The sequence below is a fragment of the Mus caroli genome, unplaced genomic scaffold (assembly GCF_978045245.1).
Source record: "Mus caroli unplaced genomic scaffold, Mus_caroli_1 scaffold_8, whole genome shotgun sequence".
NCBI classification, from domain to species: domain Eukaryota; kingdom Metazoa; phylum Chordata; class Mammalia; order Rodentia; family Muridae; genus Mus; species Mus caroli.
In genome coordinates, this window is record NW_028227263.1 from 85,018,383 (window position 1) to 85,040,865 (window position 22,483).

The following is a 22,483-nucleotide window of genomic DNA, read 5'->3' on the forward strand; positions in this document are numbered from 1 at the left end:
TTCTTTGGGGGATATAGGGCTGTTTAGATCATTAACCTGATCTTGATTCAACTTTGGTACCTGGTATCTGTCTAGGAACTTCTCCATTTCATCCAGGTTCTCCAGTTTTGTTGAGTATAGCCTTTGGTAGAAGGATCTGATGGTGTTTTGGATGTCTTCAGGATCTGTTGTTATGTCTCCTTTTTCATTTCTGATTTTGTTAATTAGGATGCTTTCCCTGTGCCCTCTAGTGAGTCTGGCTAAGGGTTTATCTATCTTGTTGATTTTCTCAAAGAACCAGCTCCTTGATTGGTTGATTCTTTGAATAGTTTTTCTTGTTTCCACTTGGTTGATTTTGCCCCTGAGTTTGATTATTTCCTGCTGTCTACTCCTCTTGGGTGAATTTGCTTCCTTTTGTTCTAGTGCTTTTAGGTATGTTGTCAAGCTGCTAATGTGTGCTCTCTCTAGTTTCCTTTTGGAGGCACTCAGAGCTATGAGTTTTCCTCTTAGAAATGCTTTCATTGCGTCCCATAAGTTTGGGTATGTTGTGGCTTCATTTTCATTGAACTCTAAAAAGTCCTTAATTTCTTTCTTTATTCCTTCCTTGACCAAGGTATCCTTGAGAAGAGTGTTGTTCAGTTTCCATGTGAAGGTTGGCTTTCTATTATTTATTTTGTTATTGAAGATCAGCCTTAGTCCATGGTGATCTGATAGGATGCATGGGACAATTTCAATATTTTTGTATCTGTTGAGGCCTGTTTTGTGACCAATTATGTGGTCAATTTTGGAGAAGGTACCATGAGGTGCTGAGAAGAAGGTATATCCATTAGTTTTAGGATAGAATGTTCTGTAGATATCTGCCAGATCCATTTGATTCATAATTTCTCTTAGTTTCTCTGTGTCCCTGTTTAGTTTCTGTTTCCATGATCTGTCCATTGGTGAAAGTGGTGTGTTGAAGTCTCCCACTATTATTGTATGAGGTGCAATGTGTGCTTTGAGATTTACTAAAGTTTCTTTAATGAATGTGGCTGCCTTTGTATTTGGAGCATAGACATTCAGGATTGATATTTCCTCTTGGAGGATTTTACCTTTGATGTGTATGAAGTGTCCCTCCCTGTCTTTTTTAATGACTTTGGGTTGGAAGTCAATCTTATCAGATATTAGAATGGCTACTCCAGCTTGTTTCTTCATACCATTTGCTTGGAAAATTGTTTTCCAGCCTTTCATTCTGAGGTAGTGTCTATCTTTTTCTCTGAGATGAGTTTCCTGTAAGCAGCCAAATGTTGGGTCTTGTTTGTGTAGCCAGTTTGTTAGTCTATGTCTTTTTATCAGGGAGTTGAGTCCATTGATATTAAGAGATATTAAGGAAAAGTAATTCTTGTGGCTGTCTTCTTTTAGGCTTGTTGAGGGATTACCTTCTTGTTGTTTCTAGGGCGTGGTTCCTGTCCTTGTATTGTTTTTTTCTGTTATTATCCTTTGAAGGGCTGGATTCGTGGAGAGATAATGTGTGAATTTGGTTTTGTCGTGGAATACTTTGGTTTCTCCATCTATGTTAATTGAGAGTTTGGTTGGGTATAGTAGCCTGGGCTGGAATTTGTGTTCTTTTAGTGTCTGTATAACATCCGTCCAGGATCTTCTGGCTTTCATAGTCTCTGGTGAAAAATCTGGTGTAATTCTGATAGGCTTGCCTTTATATGTTACTTGGCCTTTTTCTCTTACTGCTTTTAGTATTCTATCTTTATTTAGAGCATTTGTTGTTCTGATTATTATGTGTCGGGAGGTATTTCTTTTCTGGTCCAGTCTATTTGGAGTTCTGTAGGCTTCTTGTATGTTCATGGGCATCTCTTTCTTTAGATTTGGGAAGTTTTCTTCTATAATTTTGTTGAAGATATTTGCTGGTCCTTTGAGTTGAATATCTTCATTCTCATCCACTCCTATTATCCGTAGGTTTGGTCTTCTCATTGTGTCCTGTATTTCTTGGATGTTTTGAGTTAGGATCTTTTTGCATTTTACATTTTCCTTGATTGTTGTGCCAATGTTCTCTATGGAATCTTCTGCACCTGAGATTCTCTCTTCCATCTCTTGTATTCTGTTGCTGATGCTGGTATCTATGGTTCCAGATTTCTTTCCTAGGGTTTCTATCTCCAGTGTTGCCTCATTTTGGGTTGTCTTTATTGTGTCTACTTCCCTTTTTAGGTCTAGTATGGTTTTGTTCATTTCCATCATCTGTTTGGATGTGTTTTCCTGTTTTTCATTAAGGACTTCTACCTGTTTGATTAGGTTATCCTGTTTTTCTTTAAGGATTTGAAACTCTTTAGCTGTGTTCTCCTGCAATTCTTTAAGGGATTTTTGTGCTTCCTCTTTAATGTCTTCTAACTGTTTACCAGTGTTCCTTTGTATTTCTTTAAGTGTGTTATTAAAGTCCATCTTGAAGTCCTCTACCATCATCAGGAGATATGCTTTTAGATCCGTGTCTAGCTTTTCTGGTGTGTTGGGGTGCCCTGTACTGGGCGAAGTGGGAGTGCTGGGTTCTGATGATGGTGAGTGGTCTTGGTTTCTGTTAGTAAGATTATTACATTTACCTTTCGCCATCTGGTAATCTCTGGGGTTAGTTGTTGTCGTTGTCACTGTTTATAGATTGGAGCAGAAGCTGTGTTCCACACACCAGAAGTCTCAAAATCCTGTGGCGGGGGTCGTGGGTAGCTGGCAGTACCCTGGTGCTGGTCCAGCCAGACGAGGCCTGTCGTCCTACTCAGACCGGTTTTCTGCTTCCCTAACTAATGCAGTCTCATGTCCAGCTCGCAATTGGATTGGAGCAGAAGCTGTGTTCCACTCTCCAGAAGTCTAAAGATCCTGTGGCGGGTGTTGTGGGTAGCTGGCGAGTGTCAGCCAACCCTGCGCCCTAGCTACCCTGGTGCTTTTCTGACCAGAAGAGGCTTGTGGCCCTATGTAGGCCGGATTTCTCTCTCCCCAACCAGAGCAGTCTCAGGTCCCGCGTGATTGGACTGGAGCAGAAGCTGTGTTCCACTCACCAGCAGTCTCTAAATCCTGTGGCGGGGGTCGTGGGTAGCTGGCGGGTGTCAGGCAACCCTGCGCTCTAGCTACCCCGGCGCTGATCCGGCCGGATGAGGCCTGTGGCCCTACTCAGGCCGGTTTCTGCTTCCCTAACTAATGCAGTCTCAGGTCCCGCGCCCAATTGGATTGGAGCAGAAGCTGTGTTCCACTCACCAGAAGTCTTAAGATCCTGTGGCTGGTGTTGGGGGTAGCTGGCGAGTGTCAGCCGACCCTGCACCCTCGCTACCCTGGTGCTTTTCTGACCAGAAGAGGCTTGTGGCCCTATGTAGGCCAGATTTCTCTCTCCCCAACCTGAGCAGTCTCAGGTCCCGCATGATTGGACTGGAGCAGAAGCTGTGTTCCACTCACCAGCAGTCTCAAAATCCTGTGGCAGGGGTCGTGGGTAGCTGGCGGGTGTCAGCCGACCCTGCGCTCTAGCTATCCGGCCGGATGAGGCCTGTGGCCCTACTCTGGCCGGTTTCTGCTTCCCTAACTAATGCAGTCTCAGGCCCCGCGCGCAATTGGATTGGAGCAGAAGCTGTGTTCCACTCACCAGAAGTCTTAAGATCCTGTTGCGGGTGTTGTGGGTAGCTGGCGAGTGTCAGCCGACCCTGCGCCCTCGCTACCCCGGTGCTTTTCTGACCGGAAGAGGCTTGTGGCCCTATGTAGGCCGGATTTCTCTCTCCCCAACCTGAGCAGTCTCAGGTCCCGCGTGATTGGACTGGAGCAGAAGCTGTGTTCCACTCACCAGCAGTCTCAAAATCCTGTGGCAGGGGTCGTGGGTAGCTGGCGGGTGTCAGGCAACCCTGCGCTCTAGCTACCCCGGCGCTGATCCGGCCGGATGAGGCCTGTGGCCCTACTCAGGCCGGTTTCTGCTTCCCTAACTAATGCAGTCTCAGGTCCCGCGCCCAATTGGATTGGAGCAGAAGCTGTGTTCCACTCACCAGAAGTCTTACGATCCTGTAGCTGGTGTTGGGGGTAGCTGGCGAGTGTCAGCTGACCCTGCGCCCTCGCTTCCCTGGTGCTTTTCTGACCAGAAGAGGCTTGTGGCCCTATGTAGGCCAGATTTCTCTCTCCCCAACCTGAGCAGTCTCAGGTCCCGCGTGATTGGACTGGAGCAGAAGCTGTGTTCCACTCACCAGCAGTCTCAAAATCCTGTGGCAGGGGTCGTGGGTAGCTGGCGGGTGTCAGCCGACCCTGCGCTCTAGCTATCCGGCCGGATGAGGCCTGTGGCCCTACTCTGGCCGGTTTCTGCTTCCCTAACTAATGCAGTCTCAGGCCCCGCGCGCAATTGGATTGGAGCAGAAGCTGTGTTCCACTCACCAGAAGTCTTAAGATCCTGTTGCGGGTGTTGTGGGTAGCTGGCGAGTGTCAGCCGACCCTGCGCCCTCGCTACCCCGGTGCTTTTCTGACCGGAAGAGGCTTGTGGCCCTATGTAGGCCGGATTTCTCTCTCCCCAACCTGAGCAGTCCCAGGTCCCGCGTGATTGGACTGGAGCAGAAGCTGTGTTCCACTCACCAGCAGTCTCAAAATCCTGTGGCGGGGGTCGTGGGTAGCTGGGGGGTGTCAGCCGACCCTGGGCTCTAGCTACCCCGGTGCTGATCCGGCCGGATGAGGCCTGTGGCCCTCAGCAGTTTTCAATTAATGTTTCCTTCTCTCTAATTTCTCTAGCCTGTATCATGATTACAAGAAACTAGCCAGCACATACATGGAACTCTTGTGCCAGTGACAGGATCACCAACTCTATCACAGTGTGCCAAGCATCTACTGCTTTACATGACCTCTTCTAGTCTTCACCTCACTACCTGATTCCCATTTATACACCAACTTTGGCTGCCAGCATGAAGTATATTCTTGATCACCCCAGGAAAACAGCTTCTGTGTGGTAATCTCAGGGTATAGTTATCCTAATGATGCTGATCTTTTCTTAATCACAACCTATTCCTCAGCTCCAAAGTTCCAGCAATCATTGTCCCAGAAAAAAATTTTCATATAGTGTATCTCCCTCCCTGCCTGCCCCCTTTCTCTGTTTATATGTTTCCAGTCGGGGGGGAGGGCATCTAGAAATTCCCAGAGACTAAGGATGTGAGTGGCCTCCAGGACTCAGTGGGGATGACCATAGCTGAAATTTCCAACAGTGGGAACCTAAATTGACTAGCTCCAGTAGAAAGACATAGCCCACATTTGAGGCATGGCACCACACACCCATTTTAAAATTTTTGAACCAGAATTGTTCCTATCTTAAGGAAATGGAGGTAATAAAATAGATAAGAGACTGAAGAAAAGGCCCAATTTGGGACCCATCCCATGCTCAGGCCCAAAACTCTGACACTATTACTGATGGCATTCTATGCTTGGAGACAGAAGCCTAGCATGGCTGTCCCCTTGGAGGCACTACCAGAAGCTGATTGAGACAGATGAAGATCCTTACAGCCATCCATTGGACTGAGGTCAGGGACCCCTATGAAACAGATAGGGGAAGGGCAGAAGAAGCTGAAAGGAATTGCAACCCCATAGGAAGAATAACAGTATTCACTAGCAATGAGCCCCTCAGCTACCAGAGACTAAGCCACCAACTAATGAACATACAGAGACTGGCACATGGCCCCTGTTATATATGTAGCAGGGATATATGCATTGTTTGGCCTCAGTGGGAGAAGATGTCCTTAATCCTATAGAAACTTAGTACCCTAGGGAAAGGGGATGCTAGCACAGTCAGAGTCAGGTGGAAGTAGGTGTGTGGATGGGTGAACAACATCTCAGGAGCAATTTGGATGGCGTATGGGGTAAAGGACACGTGAGGCAGGGACCAGGAAAGGGGGCAACATTTGGAATGTAAATAAATAAATAAAATAGATTATTTTCTCATATCATATTTTATATCATATAATATAGTCTCATATATCATAATATACTAAGTATTGTTTCTGGTCTCTTACTCCTATAAATACCAGAATATATACCATGTATCAGAATTGCATCATACCAGGCACTGCCAATACAAGAGTTATGGATTTGAATTTTCAATTATGTGTCTCAGACATACTAAGGCTTGTAACAGGAATTATTACAAATTATATTCTAGGTTTAGGGAAATCATAGTGTAAATACAGGGAAAAACACCAGACAACTTCTTATCTAGAGAAATGTTAGTCATCAATCAAGAACACCTATTACATTGTGAGTACACATTGAAGCCGATATGCCCCCCAAAAGTCAAGGCTACTTCTTTAATACTGATATTTGTGGTGCATCTCCATCATATTTATAGTCAGTTACAAAATTATCTCCTATCTTATAAAGCTTTGAAAAAGAATGACAGCCAGCCTGGTCCACATCCCTGTCTTTTATGTATCTAGGAAACTTCAGTTTTATATAGAGGGCTTAAGGAGGATTTTCCCCTATTTTCTTCTCATAAATGACTCTGAAACTGAAGACTCAAATTAACAATACCCTCTTGAGTTATGGAGGTTTAGCCTGTCCATAAGATTTTTATTATCAGCAGTCAAAGTAAATATCTACTTGATTACAATTGTTACATTACAACCCAGCATCATAAGAAATATGAGACGAAAGGATGGACCATCTAGAAACTGCCATATCCGGGGATGCATCCCATAATCAGCTTCCAAACGCTGACATTGCATACACTAGCAAGATTTTGCTGAAAGGACCCATATATAGCTGTCTCTTGTGCAACTATGCTGGGGCCTAACAAACACAGAAGTGGGTGCTCACAGTCAGCTATTGGATGGATCACAGGACCCCCAATGGAGGAGCTAGAGAAAATAACCAAGGAGCTAAAGGGATCTTCAACCTTATAGGTGGAACAGCAATATGAACTAACCAGTATCCCTCAGAGCTCCTGTCTCTAGCTGCATATGTATCAGAAAATGGCCTAGTCTGCCATCAGTGGAAAAAGAGACCCATTGGTCTTGCAAACTTTATGCCTCAGTACAGGGGAATGCCAGGGCCAAGAAGTGTTAGTGGGTGGGTGGGGGAGTGAGTGTGGGAGGGTGTGGGGGACTTTTGGGATAGCATTGGAAATGTAAATGAAATAAATACCTAATTAAAAACAAGTAAGATGTTTTTATTCTTGAAGCAGTTTTTTTTCTCATACTAGGAAACTGTACTCAATTTTTTTTTAATTTTTTGATACAACCTGGATATATTTTTGAAAGTGACTGTCAATTTATTAATTATGCATTTCAGGTTGGTCTGTGGGCAAGTTTTATGTGTCTCCTTAATTATTTCTTGCCTTTGCTGATTAATTCTGATTCTGTCTGTCCTTGGTAATAGACATAATGAAGACATTGCATATTCCCAGTGAACTATCTGGTAAGCCAGAAGTCACAACTTTGTGAATGCACTAGTATACTTGTGCCAAATACCTTGCTATTCTATGTGTGCAAGTAATCTTGATAAGAGATCACTATAGGGACCCATCACATTTTGTACATTAATCATTAGGGAGGAATCTGTGCATGGTTGGTATTTCATGAAGTAGAAATCTTTGCCATCACACTCAGCCTCACATAGGCTAAGATTTGAAAATTCCACAGTTCTGAGACAGTGAGTTCCTAGATATGACTGCTGTCCCCCATGTCTAATTATAAGTAAACACATTTGTTGTGTGTAATTTTAATGAGCATATTACCTGCTTTTCAGGAAGCATATCCTGGGCTATGACCTCTCCTGGCTTTGCTCTGAGATTGGCTGCCACCAGACTGACTCCCGACTTGCAATGAGCTGCTACCCTCACACTGTCTGCTCTCTACTTCTTGTTCTTCCTTGCTTAGTTTCACCAAGCCAGCATTATTGACCAGGCTTCCCACTCTACAAGCCTTTGCTCCATGGATGAAAAACACTCAGACAACTTTGTTATGTTAGAGTTTGCCTACTAGCACATTTGCTGGGCACAGAAGCTCCTGAAAACTTACCAGCTAGCCCTATAGAGGTTAGCTTCTGCCAACATACTTTGCCCCTACCTGAGTTGGAGGCTGCAGTCCCTCACCCTCAGGAAGGGAAGGGGTTGATATCTCACAGTTAAAAACTCACCCTTTAGCTACCCCCAATGTCTTACATGCTTTTGCTTTCTTTTTGTCCCAATGTATGGAAGCAAAAGCCTGTTCTCTTTCCCTGCATCTCCTTTTTCCTGCTGGGACCTAGAAGTCCCTCCTGTCCCTTCTGACCAGCAATTGACTCCCAGCCTCCTTTATTGACCAAATCAAAACCAATTAGGGAACCAGACTTTAATATTAACACCTCCTCCTACAAACATTCTTTTAGAATGTCATCAGATCTCTACTAATTATTAACATTTTATTTTCCATGCCTTTGATATTTGTCAAACTGTTCCTGTGTATTTGCAGGGTGTAAGCTATCCCAATTTTTGAACAGATGATAATATAAGGATATGGACGCTACAACTCAGTATTATTGTCTTTCTGGACTGCTCTCCATATTAATTTTTGATACATCATGTCTCCCTTACCTTTCTTCTTTTCAAATCATCCCCATATCATCCTCCTTGTTCACTTTTAAATATATGGCCTCTTCTGATTCTGTTATTGTGTATGAGCACACATATAAGCACAATTACAAGCACTCATTAGGCACACTTGCATGCTTGCACACACACACACACACACACACACACACACACACACACATATTAATACAACTATCAACAATATGTCTTATGCAAGTTAAATATATTTTGCCGTGTTATCTTGATTTGAGAATCTTTTTTTTAAGTATTTTTTTAAGAATTTGGTACATCTTCTCTCACTGAGGCCATACCAGGCAGTCCTCTGCTGTATATGTGTCAGGGGACTCATACCAGGTAGTGTATGCTGCCTTGTTGGTGGCTTGGTGTCTGATAGATCTCAGGGTTCCAGGTTAGTTGAGATTTCTGGTCTTCCTATGGGGTCTCCCTTGTCCTCAGTTTCATCTAGCCTTTCCCAATTCAATCACATGGGTCTCTGTCTTCAGTCCATTGCTTTGGTGTAAGTATCTGCATGTCTCTCAGTCAGCTTCTTCTTGGGCCCCTAAGAGGAAAGTCATACCAGAATCCTGTCCTTAAGCACACCATAGCATCAGTAAAGGTGTCAGTCCTTGGAGCCTCCACTTAAGATGGATTGACAGTTGGGCAGTCATTGGGCCTCCTTTCATCGGACTCTTCTCCATATTTGTACCTGTCATTCTTTTAGAAAGGAACAATTCTGGGCCAGAATTTTTAACTGTGGAATGGCAACCCCATCCACGTTCTTGATTCCTTGTCTTTTTACTAGATGTGGACCCTACAAGTTCTCTCTCCTCTATGTAGGGCATTTCATCTAAGGTTGCTCTCTTTGAGTCCTGGGAGTCTCTTACATTCCAGGTCTCTCGTATATCTGAAGAGTCCCCATAACCCCCCACCCCTGCTGGGTTATATATTTCCATTCATTCTGCTGGCCCTTACAGTTTCTCTCCTGTGTCCCTTACCCCAATACCTGACCTTGTTCTCCTTTCCTCCTCCCTCTCCCTTATCCCACCCAAGTCCCTTGCCCCCCACTGCCTCCTAGGATTGATTTCTTCTCCCTCCCAAGTGAGACTAAACTTTTCTCACCTGATCCCTTCAACTTGTTAACTTTCTTGAGTTCTGTGGATTGTATTCTAGGTATTCTGTACTTTTTGGTCTAATATACACTTATTAGTGAGCACATATCATGCATGTCCTTTTGGGTTTGAATTACCTTATCCAGGATGATATTTCTAGTTCCATCCAAAAGAAGGGGTACAGAAACTGTGGTTCATTTACACAACAGAATACTATTCAGCTATTATGAGTGAGAACACCCTGAGTTTTGAGAAACTTTTCATCTCATATTTTTTTATCAATTTGTAAGATGTGTTAAATTAAAAATATTAAATGGTATTTTTAAGCCCTCAGTATACATCAAAGAATTTTCAATTTATGTGTGTAGTGTCACATTTTTATAATTTTTGAAAACATACAATATGATTGAAATAAATTCTTTTTATTATTTTCAGGACAATTTTATTGATACATGATTTCTTGTGTTTCTGTGCAAATTTTAGAATAATTTTAAACACAACAACTAATGAATAATATATATGGGACCTTGAAGCTCATAGTACAAAATTTCTAAATTGCTTTAAAATATTGAATTCATAATAATATTAAAAATATTTGTCTTAAAATTTAGGACATTCTAAATCTAAGATAGATCTTACTAGTCATCTGAAAATTATTCACTGTTTAGTCATACATATTTAAACAGTTATTCACTATTTATTCTTAAACATTTTCCTTTCCATGTTATGATACTTTTTCAGGGTCTCTACATGCAGTTTATAATGATCTCAAGTTCAAGCAATGAGGACATTCTGCTCTTCCAAGTTCCAAGAAGCTTTTCCTGAATACAGTTACCATATCTAGCTGGTGGTATTGTAAACCCTGGTTATTTTTTGTTTCCTTTTTAATTATTAATTTTCTGAACAATTTTCTCTTTTGTTTTTAATTATTATTTCTTACATGTAAAATAAAATTAAAACTTTAGTGTTTTTATGTATTTGCATATTTCCAAGTCATATGTTTAAATCTGTAATTTTGTACATGTCTTACTATTTCTCTTGAATCATGTTCTTTCCAATTAGATATAGATTATGATTTTTGTCCTTAGAAACACCCAGTGTACATTTTCCAAACAGAATTCCTAGAGGACATTGCTCAGTAATTGTGTGGCTTGGCAACTATTTCTATCCTTTTCTTTCTAATTTTTGAAAAATTACTAAATCTTTTAGGGTGCTAGGTATTTTCATCCATTTATATTTATTAAATTTCAGTACTCTAATTTTTTAAAAATTCAAATATATTAAATTACAGTACTGATTTCTGGGAGCCTCCACTGTCTCAGGTCTCTGGTTGGTACCAGCGATGACCCCCATCGATTTCTGTTCTCTCTCCCAATCTTCTACCACCCTCTCCCTACCTATCGACATTCCTTTCCTCACTCATTCTCCCATCAAGATTTCTCTCTCTGTCATCCTACAATGTCTGTTTTATTTCCCTTTCTGCTCTCTTTGTTACTTAGTTGCTTTGGATTGTTTTTTTTTTTTTTCCTAGAGCATACAGATAATTTACCAGGACTTGTTTTATTCAACTCTGACAATAGTAAAAGTGGCTTTGTAGATAGGCTAAGAGATAGGCCAGAGCTTCCAAAGGTAGGATGACACTAACTATGTAGCTATATGAAAGCTATCATCCTTGCTGTGAAAAGACTGTCTGATTTAAAGAAAGATGTAGATGAAGATATGAATGTTGAGTTTGGAAATAGTAATGATTTTATACTTGATACCGGAAAAGAGACATGTAACTGAAGATAATGTGTATAGATTAGTGCAGATTAGAGAGGGGACACCTACCTGGTGGTTTTTCGTTGTAAGAGAGCTGGAAGGGGATTAGGGAATGTAGTGATAAGTTAAAACACTAAGATGAGGATGCCTGGACAGTAGCTGAGAGTTAGGGAAATCATAGGATAACAGTGTTCTATGTGTTGTTCATTGGAATATATACTTAATTAATATATAACTGGTTTCTCCCTCAGAATGCTACATCAATAACAGAAGTATCAGTAAAAAGCTGCAGGAGCAATATGGCTACTACTGCAGATACTGAATAATATGTCTAATGGTGAGTTTCAGCCAGCCCTGAAAGATATGTATTGTGTAAGGTGATAAATAAGCATACAAAAAGCATGTGGTGATGGGAATTTGATATTGAGCTCCAATATAGAAGCTATATTATATACAATGTATAATTGAGATATTAGTATTCTTTATAGCTATGAAGATTAAAAATGTAAGAGGTCCTGGATTAGACCAGCTATATAGAACAATGTCCACTACCCCCAAATAGGATCTCACTGAAGTCCTGTACAATTAGTTTAGGTGTTTGAGGCAATTATCTTTAAACACAATTCAATGCTGAAATTCCCAGGGTTTCAGAAATCTTCATCATGGCATAGCTTTATTTTTTATTTTTTAGTTTTATGCATACAAATGTATATAACTAATGAACAACTGCTAAAACCTTTGGTAGTTTAATATTTCTCAAATATAGTCTGTGTGCATGCATTTAGGACTGAACTCTCTGTATAACCTGTCCCATTTAAGGATCAACCATGGATAATAATATTTATTGCCAATAGTTATTTTTTTTAATTCTTTAATTTTTTTTTTACAGTCCAGTCATTATTTCCCCTCCTGGTCTGCCCTCTTCATCCCATTCTTCCAGTAGTTCTTACGCTAGCAGCAGGACCTTTTGAATTTCCACTCTTTACTCTGGCATTTCAACATAGTGTCATGTATATTTAATACCTATGTATCCTTATTTTGGGAGTTTATGGATGCAGCTCTGTCATATATCAATCAAACGTTTTTACAGCAGACATCCTATAGCTATAGACTGCACTGTTTGGTATAACTTCTTTCCTTTACCTGGTAGAATGCTAATTTACTGAATAGAAATATCAACAACAATTTACATGTGAAGTTGAGCTGAAAAGTCTCTAATGCTATAATAAGGCCTAATATTTAGGTAATGAAGTTAATTGAAGAAAGTTGGTAAAACTGTGAATTTACCTAAGAGTTTTGCTGCATGCTTACCTGCAGTGCATTCACCTTAAGCTAGCATGGTGGTAAAAAGAATATCAAGTATAATGCTGAATTGCATAGGAGACTTTTTACCACTTTAATATTGTAAAGAATTCTAAAATCTATATATGGGAAAATCTATTACATGTGAATATTTTCACAGAAATTTGGCTTATATGTTATGTGAAATGTAAGGTAGAGTATTCTGTGTTTTACTTGTCTCGCTACATCGTTGTGGTTCACACAGATGGAATAGCTCAGACAATTTGCCATTTTCTAATATTAAAGAAAACTATCCAGAAGATGTCCCAACAGGTAAGAAGGACACATGCTCCACTATGTTTATAGCAGCCTTATTTATAATAGCCAGAAGCTGGAAAGAACCCAGATGCCCCTCAACAGAGGAATGGATACAGAAAATGTGGTACATTTACACAATGGAGTACTACTCAGCTATTAAAAAATGAATTTATGAAATTCCTAGGCAAATGGATGGACCTGGAGGGCATCATCCTGAGTGAGGTAACCCAATCACAAAGGAACTCACACAATATGTACTCACTGATAAGTGGATATTAGCCCAGAAACTTAGGATACCCAACATATAAGATACAATTTGCTAAACACATGAAATTCAAGAAGAACGAAGACCAAAGTGTGGACACTTTGCCCCTTCTTAGAAATGGGAACAAAACACCCATGAAAGGAGTTACAGAGACAAAATTTGGAACTGTGATGAAAGGATGGACCATCTAGTGATTGCCATATGCAGGGATCCATCCCATAATCAGCTTCCAAACGCTGACACCATTGCATACACTAGCAAGATTTTGCTGAAAGGACCCAGATATAGCTGTCTCTTGTGAGATTATACCGGGGCCTAGCAAGCACAGAAGTGGATGATCACAGTCAGCTATTGGATGGATCACACGCCCCCCAATGGAGGAGCTAGAGAAATTACCCAAGGAGATAAAGGGAACTGCAACCCTATAGGTGGAACAACAATATGAACTAACCAGTACCCCAGAACTCTTGTCTCTACCTGCATATGTATCAAAAGATGGCCTAGTCGGCTATCACTGCAAAGAGAGGCCCATTGGACTTGCAAACTTTATATGCCCCAGTACAGGGGAACCCCTGTGCTAAAAAGGGGGAGTAGGTGGGTAGGGGATTAGGAGGGTGGTTATGGGGGACTTTTGGGATAGCATTGAAAATGTAAACAAGGAAAATACCTAATAAAAATATATTCTAAAAATAAAATAAATAAATAAATAAATAAATAAATAAATAAATAAATAAATAAATAAAAAGAAAACTATAATTGAAAATAAAGTTGGATCTTAGAGGAGGCTTCAGAGGTGTTGTAGAGAGTACTGGAGGTTTACATAGAGTGGGTTACATAGGTTTATTATTCTTTTAATGTCAAATATGCCTCCTCTTTTGGAAGCTTACACAGACATGGTAAATACATATACAGAACACTCCCACATAGAATTCCTAGGCAATCTTGCATCACATTTGTCAGAAAAATTGTTAGGCCTGATGTTCAGAAAGTTTGCTATGATAGTATGTCTTGTTGATAATATCAGATTGAGAGTGAGCAACATGGATGACCAAAAATCAGCTAAATAAGGTGATGGAAATGAACTTGACAAAGAAGACAAAGAAAGACCATATGGATTCAGCACTACACAAACTATGATAGGCAACTGAGTAAATCGGAAAAAGGGAGATGTTGGCTTTTTCAGGGAAGAGAATACCAATTGGTTGTTTAGTACCAAAAATACTGCTTTGAAAACACATTCAGGTAACAATCGGAGAACAAAACGGTTATATATTTAAGAATACATATGTATAAATGTATAAATATATGTATTCAAAAATATTTTTAAAAAATTAAGCCATAAAATTCAAGGAGAATACTGTTATACAAAAATGTTTGCAGGAGGACAAGGAAGGCAGAAGTGTAATTAAATTGTACTGTTAACAATAAAAAGAAAAAACATACTCAAATTCAGACATTCATACACATCAATGCACATATACATGTTTACATGAACATGTGCATGTATGTCTTCCTGCATTCATAAAGAGAAGATGGATTTGTAGATACCAGCATAGATATTATAAGTAAGGATAATTATGGATTTTAGTTTAAGCCATGGATTTTTTAACAAACATATAATATTTATGTGTGTGTTTGAATGAAATATTTAAGAAATTAAGGCACCATAGTTTGGGGCAAAGGGCTATACACAGGCCACTTTGTTTCCTTTCAAGCTGAGGTCGTGAACCCGGGTGAAACCCAGTGGTGATAACTGCCACCTACATCTGATGGTAGGCATTCCCTCATGTCTCCTGAATCCCTGGCTCCTGTCAAACTCACTACCCCCACAGCCCCTACAAGAGAAGCATGTGGATAGTAGTCATGTAGACAATGTCCCAAGTTTCTGACCTTCAGGCTAGACTCCTTCCAGTTAACTAGCAACAGTAAGATAAAACAATCCCACTATAAGAGTGACTGCTTACCCCCTCCTCACTTTGAAAGCATTTGACAAAATCCAACACCCATTCATGATAAAAGTCTTGGAAAGATCAGGAATTCAAGGCCCATACCTTAACATGATAAAAGCAATCTACAGCAAACCAGTAGCCAACATCAAAGTAAAGGGTGAGAAGCTGGAAGCAATCCCACTAAAATCAGGGACTAGACAAGGCTGCCTACTTTCTCCCTACCTATTCAACATTGTACTTGAAGTCCTAGCCAGAGCAATTCACAACAAAAGGAGATCAAGGGGATAAAAATTGGAAAGGAAGAAGTCAAAATATCACTTTTTGCAGATGATATGATAGTATATATAAGTGATCCTAAAAATTCCACCTGAGAACTCCTAATCCTGATAAACTGCTTCAATGAAGTAGCTGGATATAAAATTAACTCAAACAAGTCAATGGCCTTTCTTTACACAAAGGATAAACAGGCTGAGAAAAATTTAGGGAAACAACACCCTTCTCAATAGTCACAAATTGGCATGACTCTAACTAAGGAAGTGAAAGATCTGTATGATAAGAACTTCAAGTCTCTGAAGAAAGAAATTAAAGAAGATCTCAGGAGATGGAAAGATCTCCCATGCTCATGGATAGGCAGGATCAATATAGTAAAAATGGCTATCTTGCCAAAAGCAATCTACAGATTCAATGCAATCAACATCAAAATTCCAATTCAATTCTTCAAAGAATTAGAAAGAGCAATCTGCTAATTCATCTGGAGTAACAAAAAACCTAGGATAGTAAAAAATCTTCTCAAGGATAAAAGAACCTCTGGTGAAATCACCACGCCAGACCTAAAGCTGTACTACAGAGCGATTGTGATTAAAAACTGCATGGTACTGGTATAGTGACAGACAAGTAGACAAATGGAATAGAATTGAAGACCCAGAAATGAACCCACACACTTATGGTCACTTGATCTTTGACAAGGGAGCAAAAACCATCCAGTGGAAAAAAGACAGCATTTTCAACAAATGGTGCTGGCACAACTTTTACTCTCTCTCTTTGCTCTCTTAAGCTGTTACTTTCCTTACTCTCTCCCTCTTACTCTAGCCTTTCTTCTCTCTCTCTCTCTCCTTTTATATCTTCTCTCTTCTTGGCCATGGCCTATCTCTCTCATTTTACCTCTTCTCTTCCCCCCTGCCTTTCTACAAAAAAGGTCTAAAACTATAGACTGTCTCTGTTCATCAAGGCTTGCTGTGCTTGGATGATGGGATAGGCTTCCTCCTAACAAGCTGTGACTAATCTACTGTCAGGAGGCCTTCCTGTGCTCCAACCATGGACAAGATTAAGGACTCTCGCTGTGTGGGAACCTCTCTCCCTCTGCCCTCTCTCCCCTATCCCTGGGTGCTCAGGGTGTCACCCCGGGGTTCCTGGTATCAGGGGCTGACCCTTGTCCACTCCCCTCTGAGCAAGGGCAGTAGCTTCCTTCACACAGCCATTTGTCCATCCAGGCCGAGTGGAAAATGTATGGCAGTCCTCCTGCATCTGCCTGCCTAGAGCAGAGGAACTCTGGCTGGACTCGGGGTCTCTCCCTTCCCTCTTCCCCTACACCCCTCAGCCCAACACCAGAGAAAGAATGATAGAGTTTGTTCTTTGTAGTTTACCTGCATGCACACATGTGTTCACTGTTCATAGCAAAACTGCATGTCCCCATGCACATGATCATACATACACACACACACACACACACACACATCTATACATTCAATAATTTAGAAAAAAAAAAAAAAAAACGAATGTACCAGAGAATCAGTTGTAGAATTTAACCTCTGGCTGTGATATGACCATGGACAAATATGTACCTTCTTCACATTCAAAACTACATTTGCTGCATTTATACATGAACACATACACACACACACTCTCTCTCTCTCACACACACACACATACACACCAGCAGCAGCAGCAGCAGCAGCAGCAGTAGCAGCAGCTGCAGCAGCAGCAAATGCAATATTTAAAATATACATATGTTTACTTTTCTAAAATACCTCTTAAATTATTTATTGACAATCATGCCACCTTAGGGCACTAAACTGCTCACTGGGTATATTTTTTGCCCAAGGCTTAAAATCAACATCTCTTTCTTTAGTGCAAATAGCCATTGATAGAGCATCTAATAGATGTAACGTTTTAATCCAAGGTGTACCCTTGTGCATATAATCATAGGACTTGGGAAAACTGGCACAGACAGGTACAAAGAGGCATCAGCAAGTTGCAAGTGCCGCTCAGAGTTAGAACTAGAGTTATACACAGCAAAATGTAAACTTTCTGGTTAATAGCCAGGCTCTAGGTCCAAGCAGCCAGATACATGCTCAGACTCTAGGTACTGCAGGTTTTTTTTGTTGTGTTTTGTTTTGTTTTTGTTTTGTCTGTTGTCTATTGCATCCAGAGCACATATTAAATTATATTTTATTCCTTTTTCCTTTCAATTTCCCATTTTCTGATGCAACATATAGGAATTGTGAAGAGATAGAAATTACAGCAGGTTTGATGGAAACCACTCTATTTACAGTAGGTTTTTGATCTCCATCCCTAGGTTTGAAATCTCTGTCTTGAATGGTTCTACATCCAATTTCAGTAAGAATACCAAATTTGGTCTGCAAATCCAATGAACTGCTAAGCTATAGGATCAATGAAAATCTCAAGCTAAGTGTTAAAAAGCTAGAATTTAATTGTGCTAGAGATCTGGTGGTCTCCTTCCAATCATATACTTGTTCACATATGGTAGACACCTCACTCACCCATGATCATATACACAAATATATTTAAGAATTCATTTTAAAGCACCTAATTTTATATATCTTGTCTCTACATACATACATACACATACATACAAATAAATGTTATCGTTACAACTAATTTGTCCTGTTTTTAAATATGACTGAGAGTTCAAGTTCTCCATCTTTACTTTTCTATGTTAATATTGTGTCAAATTTTACTGTCTTATGGCAGTTCCTTATGAAGTTTTATGAGGTTGACCATAAAAAATGATATATCTTTGCTCTGGATTTAATATTCTTATTCTCTCAATATATTTGAAAAATGTTACCTTCTTAAAGTCAATGAATTGGAACATTTAAAATATATGGATTTTTAAAATAATCTTAAATACATGCTTATATATTTTAGTATGCTCACCTTCAGCCATCCCTATGTTTTCATTTAATTTGTGTCATTTATTTCTAATACAGGGTCTGACTCTGATGTTCAATGTTGTTGAAACTCAAGCATTAAAGCTGTGCTTTCCCTCAGCATCCTGAGATTCTCACAATGGAGGTTACTACCATGAACTTCTGGTATTGTAAAGACACATGCTTTCTGATTTCTTTATTGATTGTAGATTGCTCATGAAAACAATAGATTGAACTTTATATTTTGCTATACTTTACATTTTGCTTGCATAACATTACAAAACATTACATAATTTTACAAAAGGCAAGCTATGCTTTGATGCTACAGTCACCTCAGCCATTTGTCATAGGTTCAAACTCAACACTCATTCACTTATTTGAAAAAGACATTGAGGACAATGTGAAATAGAAAAGCAAGGGTGGGTACTCTCAGTTACTATTGACACACTGAGTATTACCCTATAAGGATGTGCCTATGTGTTGCTTCTATAAATAATCTATCATATTTTCCTATATAATGGAGGGGTTTATTTTTATTATGAATTTATATTCTTCCCAATTTATTTTCATTAGACAGGAGTATCTATAATTACAATACCTTTTAAAAGTTTTAATTCTTTTAATATCAAATAAATATCATTGAATCACTTGTAGGTAGAATTTCATTTATAAATCATCTCTCAGTTTTTTGTTAAGTAGTAGCCTCAAGCCTTTGAATAATTTACATTATTCTCAAGGGAGATAATATATATATATATATGTGTGTGTGTGTGTGTGTGTCACATAATTTATATCAAGTTTATATGTATGCATACACACACACAATTATGTATCCTTAATTACCAACTGCTGCATCTGCATCTATTAGGTGTTAAACCTATGTTTGTGTTTAGGGCTAAGTTCTTCAGATTTAATAACTTATCAAGGGCTCTATCCCATGCAGTCACTGATTCTCCCTCTTGTTCTAATTAATTATCCATAGCTCTTCAACTAGCACTGTGGCCTGTGAGGTTTCTGCCATCCACATTGGCATGAGAACTTGTGGTTTCAGTTTTTAAATTTACTTTAGGTATCTGTATTGTTGATAGTTTGTGAATCTTCCCTATCATAAATAGGAGAAACTTTTTCACAGCAGACATCCTGTTAGTCTGGATTCAGCATTTTTCCACCTCATATACATTTTTTCTGAGTTTTGTGTTCTATGTGTTTTCTTTCTTTTAATTTTTAAATTTTTATCACTTGGCACAACACAGTTCTTTATTCTTTTCATATTATATAGTTGTCGAATTTTTTCTCTTTTCTTTTCTTTTTTTTTTTTTTTTTTTTTTTTACTGAACTCCACTGCTATAAAATGAAGTATTTTGCTGAAAGTGGGGCCTTCATTAATTTCTTGGGACAACAATAGAGACCTTAAATTCATTTAGAAATTATACTTTTTCCAAAAAAATGATGGTGGTAAGAACTTCTGCCAGATTTATAACCTTACACACTATAGATAGTTGGCCATGTGTACAATATTAACCATTATTCTCTCCTTTACCATCACATAAATCTATTTTACTGACCAGAAATGCAAACAATTCAGGTATGCCTTGGAGCCACAAAGCTTCTAATGCTCTGGTAAGGGCTAATATTTGCAAAATAATGGCATTTAAGGAAAGATGATACCAATACGCATACCAAGAGATGTTATCCATAATTTTCATTTCAATGTGGTGTTAAAATAAGAAATAAATGAAGTATAAAGCTGTATGACATCAGAGCCTCTCTGTCATTTTGATGTAGAAATTTTTGAAACAACAGATTATAGGAAAACTGATTGAATGATTTTCAGGCCTTTGGCAGATACCTGTGCCATGTGTGCCTTGGGTTCACATCAATGTTCTCGATGATTCTCTATTTATACTACATATCCGAGGTTCACAGGAAAACATCACAAACAGTTATACAATTTTTCTCAATATTTCAGACAGTATTAAGAAAGCTAAAATGGAAACTTGAGCAGGAGCTCAGATTAATGCTTCAGGGACATGGTTGAATAAGAATGGAGGTTGGAAATTTACATAAAGTGAGCAGCCTTGTGGTTCTTGAATAAAATTTACCTTTTCTTTTTATATAAAAATTTTCAGGGCTGAGGAGTTTGCTAATTCACAAAAAAATCTTGACATGCAGATATAAGCACCCAATATTTATTTATAAAATATATGCAAAAATCAAGGCATACTAGTACAGGGAAGCACTGCCAGGACTTGAGGGGAATTAACAGACAGATCTCTGATTTTTTTTGCCAGGTGTCCTGTATATCTTGGTAAATTCTAGTCCACTGAGAACACTTCATCAACTTGGCTAGAGATAGTAGATATTTCCATTTTGCCAGTATTTAGAGTAGTTCATGAGCATGATAGAACTTGTGAACACATGAATTCCCATCTACATCTATATGACTTCCACCACATTAAGCCAGCCAATATCACACCATGGCTGGAGGAGGACCTCTTGGAGTAGGACTCTTATCTAAGCTATTGATGTGTTGATTGATTTGAGAGAATGGGGTTCCTTTAGTAATATTTGCTCTGAGAGGTTATACATTCTTAGGTATAATGTTAGTAGTTATTTATGTGTATATAGGCAGCACTAAATTTATTCATTTGGTGCAAAGAAGAAAGAATGCATGAAACTACAATAGAATAGTGCCACTAAGGATGGGGTGGATTTTAAAAGCATGATATATATCAACATTGATATTCATTCATTCATTCATTTATTTATTTACCTCTCAATCCCAGTCCCTGTCCTCTTGGTCCTCCATAAATAAATAAATAAATAAATAAATAAATAAATAAATAAATAAATAATAGATAGATAGATAAATAAATAAATAAATAAAGCTCCTCCCCTTCCCTTCTTTTCAGCGAGGGAGGACAGCACTGGGTGTCAACCAAACCTAGTCCATTAAGTGACTGTAGGACTAGGCCCAACTTCTGCCACTGAGGCCAGAGTAGGCAGTCAGAGGAAGAAGATTCACAGGCAGACAAGAGAGTTAGGGACAAACAGAGTTAGGGACCAACAGAGTTAGGGACATTCTCTGCTCCAATTTTTGGAGAACCCACATGATGACCATGCTGCATACCTGGTATATATGTTCAAGTAGGCCCATGTCCAGACCTGGTGTGTTCTTTGGTTTGTGTTTCAGTTTATCATCCCCAAGGGTATAGTTTAGTTAACTCTGTTGGTCTTCTTATGGTGCCCATATCCCCTTCAGGTTCCTCAATTTTTCCCCAAGTAAGTGTTCCACAATTCTTCTCCCAAATTCTGTCTAATATTGAAGTGTGTTTTCCTGCACCTGTTTATGTCAGATGCTGGGTAATCCTCTCAGAGAACAGTTATGCTACGCTTCTGTCTGTGAATTCAGGCTGATAGGTAAAAACATACCCTGGGGCACCAAGGTAATTGAAGGAGGAAGCAGGACACTAATGTGTCCATATAGATCTTCTGAGGACAACTTGACATATTACTACCCAAAATGGCAAGGATTGATACTGTATTCATTCATGTCTGTCTCTCAGAGACCACCTGTGTATCTAAGCCTGCAGTGACAAATAGAGTTGTCAACAGTGCCATCACATATAGCATCATTGTGATAAAACTTTATCCAACAAAGAGGTATCAAGGTCTGACAGTGTTTTCCTGTGAATATACTACCCATTCAGACATAGAGGTTGCTGTTTCCTGCATCCCCACATGGACCTCCATGAAGACATGGTGGACTGGCATATTCATTAAAGTCGAGTTCACAGTGGCCTCCACCATTCTGGTACCATTACAGAAATAAGCCACATGGTACCCATGTGGCACCATGTAGACATGGCTGGGATCCACATTTATCAGTTTCCAACTCACAGCTCACACCCCAGTACACTTGAGGAAGACGCATGTGTATCTTCTTATTTCATTGAGGCATATAGCCTCATTCATGCTGGAATCAGAAGCACATTCATCCACTTCCAACTGACAATGCCTGCCTCGGTGTGCAGGCATACAAAATCAAGAGTCGCCATTGATTTCGTCATGACACAAAGCCCCGCTTAGGCAAAGAATGCAAGTAT

General features: G+C 39.5%; 1 long non-coding RNA gene across 41 annotated transcripts in view; it reads left to right on the top strand.

Annotated features, from left to right (window-relative positions):
- The window catches only part of LOC115030329 (uncharacterized), a 301,725-nt gene that overhangs the window by 193,988 nt on the left and 85,254 nt on the right, over positions 1-22,483 (top strand). For 35 of the 41 annotated variants that reach the window (XR_015047882.1, XR_015047883.1, XR_015047871.1 and 32 more), the window contains 3 exons: positions 10,375-10,483; positions 11,646-11,731; positions 18,438-18,542. This is a non-coding gene — a long non-coding RNA (uncharacterized LOC115030329). Of the gene's footprint in view, positions 1-4,704; positions 4,930-10,374; positions 10,484-11,645; positions 11,732-17,782; positions 17,864-18,437; positions 18,543-22,483 lie in introns of those variants that run through there. The other 6 variants (XR_015047878.1, XR_015047872.1, XR_015047896.1 and 3 more) reach the window with 6 other exon arrangements.